At 33.6% G+C, this 11,817-nt stretch overlaps 1 protein-coding gene across 2 annotated transcripts in view; it reads right to left on the reverse strand.

The window, feature by feature from the left end:
* LOC123524894 (stathmin-like) overlaps nt 1-7,485 on the reverse strand; it is an 81,416-nt gene extending 73,931 nt beyond the window's left edge. For both annotated transcript variants that reach the window (XM_053538467.1, XM_053538464.1), the window contains exon 1: nt 7,345-7,485. The gene's annotated coding sequence lies outside the window, so the exon portion shown is untranslated. The remainder of the gene's footprint in view (nt 1-7,344) is intronic.
* Nucleotides 7,486-11,817: the final 4,332 nt, after the last annotated feature.

Consider the following 11,817-nt stretch of genomic DNA (forward strand, 5'->3'; position numbering starts at 1 on the left):
TGTGTAGAATATTGAAAACAAATGTTGGCATGTTCTTTACTTAAAAGCATGACTATGAAAAGACAAAAATTGCACATTCATCCAAGCCTCTGGATTCATACCAAAAGTATGCAATTATTTGGCTGTGAAATTGTCATTCCAGTTTTCCAGAATACACATTCTTTTTCTCTCCAGACCTTTTTTCCCACATCTGAAAACACTATTCAACCATCTCTTCTAGACATTTCTGTTTGTAGTAATTGACTTCAAAAGAAATGACTTTGCAAACTAAATTACTAAGTTAGCATGGTAAGCTATAAGAAAGATAGGTTTTAGTTGGTAAATAACATGGTCTGGTCGAGAGATCTTTTGGAAGCCTAGTTTATAACCTTGCAAAGTAATAGCAGACTTGGTTGGATGGAATCTGTTTATGAAAGAAAGATAATTAAATATGCAGCGTGCACCCCTGTTGCCCCCTGGCACTAGAGCGACATATCAAAAATGACATTTGACTCAGGGATCCCAAAGCACCAGAATTACTAACAGCACTGTGGATTTTCATTTGTGAGTAATAGTGCATTGAATAGGAACTAAGGTTCACCTGAACACCGATGGTCTGAACCACAGTGCAGATCACTCTGATGTTAGTTTCTTAAGTTCAGTGTAGAAACTGAGGGGCATTAGTGAGAAGTGTAAATGAATTTGACTAAATATCTCACTTGCTTTTAATATTCAAGTTGAGACTGACTCACCTCAGGCCTCCAGTCAGACACTATAATTGTCAACGTGAAATCCCTCACTGCGACATTATACATAGTTGGTCATCAAAAAGACATGTTTATTACATTACGTCAAACTTAAAAAACACTTTTATTGCTGACACACAATAAGCGAAGTTGGTAAATATTGCACACAGTGTTCAACAGGTAACATCGATTTAGGAAATGATTGCTAGTGTTCAGTAAAAGTAGTGCTAAATAGTGGTAGAATAAATGTCAAAATCTGCTCTGAACCAGAGACAGGTAAGAAATAATTCCTGTATTGGAGCTGCTTTATAGAATTGAAAGCAGTACCTAGGTGGATTTCTTACCTGCTTATTCCATGTGGATTTTGCCATTTATTTTACCCCTATTTAGCACTGCTTTTGCAGCACACCAGGTGGCTTTTCTGTAAATTGACGTTACTGGTTGAACACAATGTTGCAGGGAACACCTTTTACCTGATTAAGTTCATTCATTGAAATTTGAACTCACGTTCATTTAGCACAGCTGACATGACATTGTATGCATGAAAATCATTAAATTAAGCTGAGCCTCACAGATTACTGGAATCTGGTAATTCAAGAGTTTAATACTAACAAGAAAACCATTCCATATGCAAAACTGTAGCACAAACTGATACCATTTTTACAATGAGATTCACATCTGTAAACAGGAGATTGGTGTTTGCAGCAACAAAATCAGGAAAGAGATAAGGAAACAGCAATTTTTGTTACATTGATACTGAGATTTCATGCTTGTACAGATTTGTATGAAATTTACTCCACAGTGTTAAAGCATTTAATTTCAAGGGCACAAAATTTTTGTTTTTGGGGAATACTTTCGTGGCGATTATGAATTCTTAGATTTCAAATTAAGGATGTAAAAGGAATGGGAATTTTACTCGTTTGTTTGAATTTAACTTTGTGGATTGACTTAACCACAAAATCCACGAAAATTAGTCTTCCACAAATGTTAATGATTTCACAGTATTTCAGTACCAAAATCTAAACGCCTTTTGTAACTCTCGCATGTATTGCTGTAATTTACTTATCGGTAGTAAAAAAAGTAAATAAAAAGAGTTCTTTTTTCGTGTCATTACATCTACAGCAGACAGTCTGTGAAAAGGATTTTTGAAAGTCGCCTCCCTCACCCCCACCCCATTGGAAACTTGTGGAAAATAAATCAGTATAGACTTCAGGAATACAAGTTAACAGACTGCTGTTACATAACTGATACTAATTAGTATTATCTGTAACTATAACTGGCTCTTCTTTTTGAAATGAAATTAGAAGCAGACGTTAATTAAATGTCACAGAAATAATTGTGTTTTTGCATGAATTTATTGCACTATAGTGTGGGTTAACTTGTGGGCAGTGAAATATTCTAGAAGCTCATGATAAGTTATGATCAAGGCAGATGTAAATATAGACAGATTCCAAATTGGTACTAAAATGTGTTGATTTTCTGCATTAAATCTTCCAGAGGAAGCTTCTGGGACATTTTATCTTCTGCATTTATCATGTATTTAGAATATTTATTATGCCTTAATGTTACTCACCTACGCCACATTTATATGTCACTTAGAGTGGTATAGAATGGACCATGACAAATGTGAAAATGCATGTGCCATTGTATTATATTTTGCTGTAATTTAGTTAAACATTATTTTATTTAATTATATTCCCCTTGAAAGAAGCTGGGGTATATTGCTTTGCTCCTGTAAGTTGCATATGTCTGTTGGTCTGTCAGTAGAGTTAATGGTTTTCACCAAATATCTTGAGAACCACTTGACCCAGAACATTCAAACTTGGTACATAATTGGCTTATGAAGCAGATGACCCCTATAGTTTTTGGGGGTAAGTAAGTCTAAGATCAAGGTCAAAGGGGCCTGAACCTTGAAAACAGTTTCCCTCAAATAACCCCTGTCAAATGTTTATTCATACTTCATGAAGTACTCATGAAGCATTCATGACTTCTTCATGAGGAGACTTCATGACAACAAAAACATGAAGTGCATATGAGACAAATGCATCAGCAGCTCATGAAAACAGATTCATGAATTATTCATGAAGTGGTAAATGCATTAAAATGCATAAAAATTAAGCATAGCCTGTGTTCATGAAGAATTCATGAAGTTTGTATTTATTAATCTTCATGAAGAATTCATGAAAATATTCCTGAAAAAAATACTTCATGAAGAATTCATGCATTATTTTGTTCTTTATTTCAATGTCTCATTTGCACTTCATGTTTTTTTCCATGAACACTTCAAGAATAAATATTCTTATAACTTCATGAAGACATTTGTGCTTAAATTCTTGAATATTTCATAAACAATTATACAAAACATTATAAAAGGACTTCTTTGCCATAGATGATACAGTAATCTGAAGTTACTGAATTATACCTGTACTAACTAAGTAGTATCCTTGCACTTGTTATTAAGAGCTGAGATAATGTATTGAAATTCATTAAACATAAATTTTGATTTTCATGAATATTTATTCATGAACTATTTTTGTAAAAAAAAAAGTTTCATAAACTAGTCAAGGTAACCAGTGGTAGGAGTGAAACCTGAGAGATTTGCATGTAATGGGATTCTTTGAACAATATCGGTATAGCTTGATACAAGATAAAATCCTGTAGGTCAAGTGTTGTTCAGTTAGTGGCTAGAGATTGTTTTAGTCCATGCTGAGTCACTGTGACAATGACATTTTCCACCCTCGACAAATGAAATGTTGAGTCAAACAGTAAACTGGAGTGGGATTGGGAGCATAATAAGAATTGCTGTATAAAATACAAAACATAAGTTAAACAATGTATAATTTACTTTAATCTCAAGATTAAAATTTAGATACTAGCTTTGCTTCAGGGTCATGAAAACTTGTGACATTTTAGAAGGATTTTATATTTTTAAAATGAACGATTTATAATTACTTATTTGATATTCAGTATACTCGTGTTCCTTTTAAACCATTCCTAACTGTAGTATGATAAATATTTCCTTTTCATTTGCTACACAAACTTCTTAAAAATTGCTGAATCACATGTGCAAAAAATTTCCCAGCATGCAATAAAATAATGGAAACTGATCATGTGACATGAATTTAATGTTCATGAACATTCATGAACAGTTCATGAACTTATTCATTTATTGTAAAAGGTAAACCTAAGTTTTATGTTTAATGAATGGACAGTTCAGAATCTCACAATTGGGTTCAAGAACTGGTACTGAACTAAAAAAAGGTTTTGAATTTTAGTACTTTTAATGAATCATAGATATACTCATTATATATTCATGACTTTTTCGTAAAGAACACATAAAGAATGTTTTAACAATTTAATGTTCTTAAACTGCTCATAAAATGTTCATCATTTTTTTCGAGAATTTTTCTTGAATTCTATAGGTATATAATTGACATTCATGAAAAAATCTTGATTCATTCTTAAACTAGTTCATGAATATTTCAAGGATTTTATGAATCTGTCAATAATGCTTGATATCTTCGTGAAGTAGATCAAATGACACTTCATGCATAAAACTTCATGAAGTCAGATTAAGAAGTAATCCAGAACAGTTCATGAATAATTCATAATGGTGATGAAAAATTCATGATTTCATGAATTCCATTTCGCCGGAGAACATAAGAGCAACTTGACCCAAAACCTTCAACTTTTATAGCGTGTTTGGGCTTATGAAGCAGAATTGTCTTTTGGGGTCAGTAGGTCTAAGGTCAAGGTCAAAGGAGCTTGAACCTTAAAAACAGTTTACCCCAATAACATAAGATAAGCATTTTTCTTACCACTGTGCAAGTAATTTCTCAGAAATCAGGGAAGCAGTCACTGAGTGTAGATAACATAAGTTTAGAGATTTCTTTACAAACAATAAAGTAAGAAGTTCTTCCATGTTATAACAAAAATCAAGCTTTTCACAAATAGTTTATGCCTTGGTCAAAATAATATGTACTGATTACATTTAGTGGACTAAATATTCATGGTTTGGGGCAAAATTACTATTTTATGGAAGTTTTAAAGAGAAAATGTACTGGGATTTTGTTTGTTTGTCAGGTTAATTGCCCTTATAACCACATAACCCGTTCATATTAGTTACCCCAGGAGTGATTATGATTTTTATGAAATTAATGATTTTCTTTCACAGATTATTATATGTGACAATACTGCCATATTCTAACAAACACAAGAAAAAGTTGAATTATGTCTCCCACCACACAGTAGTATGGGAGACATATTGATTTACTCCTGTCCGTGTGTGTGTCCGTCTGTCCGTCACAAATTATGTCGGCACTCTAAGTCAAACATTTCTCATCCGATCTTCACCAAACTTGAACAAAATGTGTTTTACAATAAGTCCTCGGCCAAGTTTGATAACTAGCCAAATCGGCAAAGGCACTTTGGAATTTTGGCCCTGGAATTACCAAAAATCGCTCTGTACACTGATGTCAACGCTCAAAGCCTAATAGCTTTCATCTGTTCTTCACCAAACTTGGACAAAATGTGTTTGACAATAAGTCCTCATCAAAGTTTGATAACTAGTCAAATTAGCCCAGGCACTTCAGAATTATGGCCCTTGAATTACCGAAAATCGCTTTGTACACTGATGTTTGCGCTCTGAGTCGAACAGTTCATATCCGATCTTCACCAAACGTGATCAAAATGTGTTTGACAATAAGTCCTCAGCCAAGTTCGATAACTAGCGAAATTGACCCAGGCACTTCGGAATTATGGCCCTTGAATTACCGAAAATCGCTCTGTACACTGATGCCAGTGATACATGTATTGGTGCATGGTTGACTCAGATACATAATGGAGAAAAAATGCCAATCTGTTATGATTAGGCAGTTGTGGGAGACATGCGTTTTTCTCAAAAGCAGCTCTAGTTACTATTTGATTTCAGTGATTGGGAAAATCGGTAGTAGGCCTGAACTTGTTAATCCTCCAGCTGATATTAAAGTTTACTTATAGTAAAGAACCCAGGAATAATAGGCCTCCTCTTCAGCATTATGATGAAAAATGGTGATGTTAGAGGCAGACCAAACATGAAATTGTTATTTTCTTTGGTAAAATTGTCCAAAATCAATTGAATTAAGGAGGAAGCTTACTATAGGATCGACATGGTATTTAGATCTCATCTTTGTATGCATTTGAGTAAATGCTTGGTAAATTATATCTTTGGATAAGTTCCATGAAATTATTGATCACATTTCTCTTTTCCCCTGCCTTTTGAGATGTGATATCATTGAATTACAATAGAGTTCCATATCTTGTCGTATTTGCACATTTTTGTAGACTGTTCTCTTGTGGCATCCTCAGAATGTCTAGGAGATAAAAATAGAATTGATTCCTTCTTCCATTTTGCCAGGGGTGACTATGCATGTTTAAAGATTGAAAACCTGTTTTCTAGTTGGCCATTGCAGTTGGTCAGTTGGACCAGGATATAGTCAGATTATCTTTTCCTGTTAATAATTGAGAATAATATGTTATTGATATAATGAGGGAAAACTTTGCCTATAGGCAGTTTTTAGAAAGACTAATGTCGGGCTGTCACCATCAATGTCAAGGTCACTGTTACTATATATAGAAAAGTTTCTATTCAATGATTTAGTTAGGATAAAGTGATTCAAATGAAGTTTGAACTATTGAAACTGAGGTTGGGCTTGCATACTGGATCAGTTGGGTCAAGGTCACTGTTACTAAAAATAGAAATAGAGAAAAACAGTTCCTCTCCATCAGTCCTAGTAAGGTGAATCAGTGAATAAAAGTAGCTTATATTTAGGTAAAGGCTAAGATCGCATCAGGGCCATTAAAGTGACTTTTAAAAAAAAGAATACCCAGTATTTGTTTTCTAACAAGAAAAAAGTCATTTTGTTGCAACTGATATCTTTACTTTAAAAACCTAATTCTATGGAAATTTTAAATTATACAGAGAAAAGTTATAGTTTAGATCTATAATGTTGGAATGTAAATCAAGTGATACAAAAGGAATAAATTTGCAAGCTGCAATCTCAAGGTGCTGCTTGTATCCACATAGCTTGGAATATGCAAACAAAATCTTTGTACAAGTTTAAATGTGTCATTTATCCAGATTTAACTAATTTAGACCTGTTACTGTAAATTAAGGGTGTATTTTAAATGTTCTTACCTCTCATCTAAGTTTTTTGGTTTATGTTTGCTGAATGTCAAAACAGTATAGAGCTATTTCTGTTTTAAAAGTTTGTCCCAGTAGTAAAAATCTTATGAATGCACATAAATTTAAAACTAAATTAGGAAAGGGAGATAATTTATGAAGCAGTCTTCCGTATTGAAATTTATATATCAGAATATCTTGAGTAATAAAGTAAGAGAAGAAAAAATATCAAGTTATTATTGCAAGTAATTTGTATAAAAATATAGACAGTCATATTTCATCCATTTTTCCTTTTTCCTTAAAAAAAAAAAATTAACAGTATTAACTTTAAGTATTATGCAGATGTAAAAGAAAAATAAATGACATGTTTCCGCTACAATTGTTTCAAAATTGTAGCCATTTTTTAAAAATGCACCCCTTTTTATATTTCAACAATGTAGAAAAATATAATTTACTCACCAGTTACAGCACACAGGGTAGATTTCCAATTTTCACTCACTGCAGGAACAATCCAAGCGATATTCCGTTGAAACTCTGTTTTACCAATATCGTTTTCAATACAAAGTTGTGTGACATCCCCACTTCCACTGAATAGCAGAGCAATACGTGAGTCAGTTCTGAGATGACTAATTGCATGGTAAAAAAAAGATATATTACGTTTTGAGCCAGGTCATGTAAGATCATTTGAGGGAACTAATCAATATTGGTGGCTTTAATTTTCAAAGAATCCTGATGTTTCTGTCTGTGGTGCAATGTTAGGAATTCCATACTTTCTGATGCAAATGAAATACGTTATCGCTCATTAACAATTAATTATTGTCTTTTTGGGCTTTTTTTTGTTATTATTACATTTTTGAAATACTTATTCTGGAGTTATTAAAAAGTAAGGATTCATGCTCAACAGTTTTCTGAAAATAGTGTTTTGCACAAAATAAATGAAATGTATGAATAAATAAATGAAAATAAATGAATAGCTGGCTTTACATGCTTGGTATGATTTCAAGTTAGCATTGGTACACTATTGATCATGGTCCGGGCCATCAGTCATCAGAGACACTGTTTAGTCACTTGGCTTTTAATCATATTTATCCCCAGCTTTTACTATGGCATATCTGAAGTTAGTTTTAATTAATTAAAGATGAATGTCGTTGGTTCAGGATATAAAATTCGTTATAAGGACCTTGAAACATAATTATGTATTTTTAAAGAAAAATGTCTGGGGCAGGTGCATAATTTATTTTTCAAAACTAGTTTAAAATGTTTATTTAGAAAAAATATTAACATGCATTTGTCCTAATAAAAATCTACCTATTATTTCCTCTTTACCAGTTCAAAAAAATAATATATGTGGAACAAAGGGGGTAAACAGACCCTTTAACTCTCAAATTAAATGTCAGCTAATTTATATAACTATATAGGTCAAGGTCATTGAAGTATTGCAAGTTTCCCGATTATTAATTTTTGTTACCTTAGCTCTAAATAGATGTGTTTTATTATCGTAAAGACATTAGCGGGTGTTAGTCATCGTATTGATTCAACAAACAGATCATTTGCTGTGTCATTTAACTCCCTACGGAGCCGTTAATGCGATTTTCAAATGCTTTCAATACATTTTGTTCTTTGATTTAATTATTGAATATCGTTAAAGTTGAGAAGTTGCAGTTGTTAATTAGTTGCTGAGAATGCAGGGTAGTTACCTTTATTTTAGGACGGTAAGGGCCAACACAGACATCTATATTGTGTTGATGATACGGTCAAGTGACGGATGTAACATACAGAATTTTAGGATAAAGCCATTCCTAACAGGAAAAATTAAAAGAAAATTTGACATGTGAAATGAATTTATCATATAAATGATGACTTTCTGATACAGTATGCTTGTTCTTTTGAATGGATCCAATCACAGGCCCCATCTAACAGTATGTATCCTTTTGGTTATATATATAGTAAGAAAAAAATCTTACTAAATATAACCATAATGATACTGCTAGATGGAGTCTGTGGATCCAATCAAAATTTCTTGGTCTTCTTAATATATCAATATTCTGCTGTGCTGTAGGTATTGATTTTTATCCAGAAGGCAGAGGGATACTGAGTTTTCATATTTTCTGTCCTTCCATCAGTCCTTCCTTCTGTCTGCCTCTCACTCTGTCCATCCAGAGCTGCATGTATCTTAAGACAATTGGTTCAGAGTATTAAGGATGCCTTAGGAATACAAGAGTGTATGTCTTTACTATATTGAGTAACTGTGCAAAGTACAAGTGTCTTTCTTTGAAACTTAGGTATGCATTCTGGTCACTCATGGTTAAAAGTGGTCTGTCACTTTTAAAGCCCTGCTCCGCGGCTATTCAATTCTATTGTGTGTATGCAACCCATTATTACACTAGGTAACAGTTAACGGCCACGCGCCACACTTTAGCACGCAAAACCACAGGTATTTTATATAGAATTCTATATAAAATATTGTATATATACTTACGTCATTGACAGGTATAAGATTATTGTGTTATTCTGCAGGTGACCTTCCAGTAGGGGACTTTGTATTGCATAGCAATAATTCATTCACTTCTGGAATTTGCTTGTTATCAGTAGATGTATCATTACAAATATTTCGGGAAGAGCAAAATAATGTCTTAAAAATATCATTTGAGCCACACCATGAGAAAACCAACATAGTGCATTTGCGACCAGCATGGATCCAGACCAGCCTGTGCATCCGCGCAGTCTGGTCTGGATCCATGCTGTTCGCTAATGGTTTTTCTAATTGTAATAGGCTTTGAAAGCGAACAGCATAGATCCTGTCCAGACTGCGCTGATGTGCAGGCTGGTCTGGATCCATGCTGGTTGCAAACGCACTATGTTGGTTTTGTCATGGTGCGGCTCATTTCCAAAACCAATGATAATAATGAAAATGATGAATTGATGATTATGAAGAAGATCATGATGATGATGATGATGATAAAGATAATGATGATAATGGAATTCAGTGATTATAAAAATGTAATGATTATAAACTACCACACAGATATAGTTTTGTGTAATCTTTAGTACTGAAAAATGTCAACTTTTGCTAGGAAATGAAAGAAAATGAGACAAGTGGAGGCCAGGTGCTGCAGGAGAAAATGGATATAATAACCTTCTCTTTGAGATTTTAGACACAATAGCAGTAATAAACTTTTCAGGCTTCATGGAAGATAGAAGATTCTGCTGCTAGAACTTTTAATGTTGTTTTTCGTTAGCTCCAGTATTATGTACAACAGATGCTGGTTTGTATTCCCTATAAAAATATGATAAAAAAACAATGTTTTTCTGTCTGAATTAATCTTGTTATGAATACAATGTACATAGTATATAGAGCATCTGGGAATAAGTTGTTCAGAAGTTCATGGAAACATAACTTACTTGATTTGAAACATACTGTTTTTAGCTCACCTGTCACATACTGACAAGTTGAGCTTTTGTGAGCGCCTTTCGTCTGTCAGTCCACAATTTCTTGTGAAGATGATAGAGACCACATTTTGCAATCAGTTGTAAAACCAGACTTGCACACAACTTGTATTGCCATAATATCTCGGTCCTTTACGAGAATTGGCCAGATCCCGTCATGGGCTCCAGGGTTATGGCCCCTTAAAGGACCAAAATTTGCAATTTTGGCTTGTGAACACGATAGAGACCATGTTTTGCAATCGATTTTAATCTAACTTGCACACAACTTGTATCGGCATAATATCTCTGTTCCGTTCAAAAACTGGCAAGATCTCATCATGGGTTCCAGATTTGCTATTTTGGCTTTGCAGCCATAAAGAGACTTCATTTATGGTTTGATTTGATACAAACTTGCAAAATATCTTTAACAACAATAGATTTTGGATTCCATGATAGATTGGTCTAATCCAATGATAGGTTCTGGAGTTACTGCCCTTATTGACCCCTGAAAGAGCCCATATTTGTTAATTCTTACCTTGTGAACACGATAGAAGTGACATTTTACATTTAATTTTAACCACACTTACACACAACTTAAGTTACAATAAGATCTTGGTTCCTTCCGAAAACTGGCTAGATTCCTTTATGGGTTCAAGAGTTACTGCCCAAATTTTCTATTCTGGCCCTTTCAGTCATATAGAGGTTTCATTTATGCTTTGATTTGATACAAACTTGCACTGCACAGAATGTTATCTTGATGATCTCTAGGCCAAATTAGAAACTGGGTCATGTGGGATCAAAAACGTCCTGGTAGGTCACCAGGTCAAATCAAAGAAAAAGCTTGTTAACACCCTAAATGCCACATTTATGACCATATTAATCTTCACGAAACTTGGTCAGAATGTTTATCTTGATGATTCCAAGGCTAAGTTTAACAGGTGCGTGATAAAGAGTCATCATTACCTTCTTGTTTTTCTGGTAATTAATGAGACTCTTTTTCATAAACTCATTGTTTCTCCATGAGTTCTGCACCATTACATAGAATTGAGAAACCTCTCCTCATTTGTTAATTGCTTGGTTCATAATACAGTCCCAAAAATGTTTTGGTTTGAAAAATACCCCTGTGAACTGGAATCTGTCTGTTTAAGAAATGAAATCAAAAAACATTTCTTGAAACTATATATATCAACTAAGAAATGAAGATCTGAAACATTTGCCTTTTATCATGATAGGTGAATTCACTATAAATGTTACCAGATGTCCACAAAAAGTTGTTAGTTCATGAAGTCTAACTTAGAATATAATTATAAAATCAAAGTAATATCAGGATTTTTGCTTACCTGAGCATAAAATGCTTCAGGTGAGCTATTGTGATTGCCATGTGTCCATCATGCATTATCCATTGTGTAAGCCTGATCTTCATTAGACTTGGTCAAGATATTTGTCTGTTTAAAATCTAGGATAAATTTGTAACTTGGTCAGTTAGGTAAGAAACTAGGTCACTAG

Source organism: Mercenaria mercenaria, chromosome 3, assembly GCF_021730395.1.
Source record: "Mercenaria mercenaria strain notata chromosome 3, MADL_Memer_1, whole genome shotgun sequence".
Classification (NCBI taxonomy): Eukaryota; Metazoa; Mollusca; class Bivalvia; order Venerida; family Veneridae; genus Mercenaria; species Mercenaria mercenaria.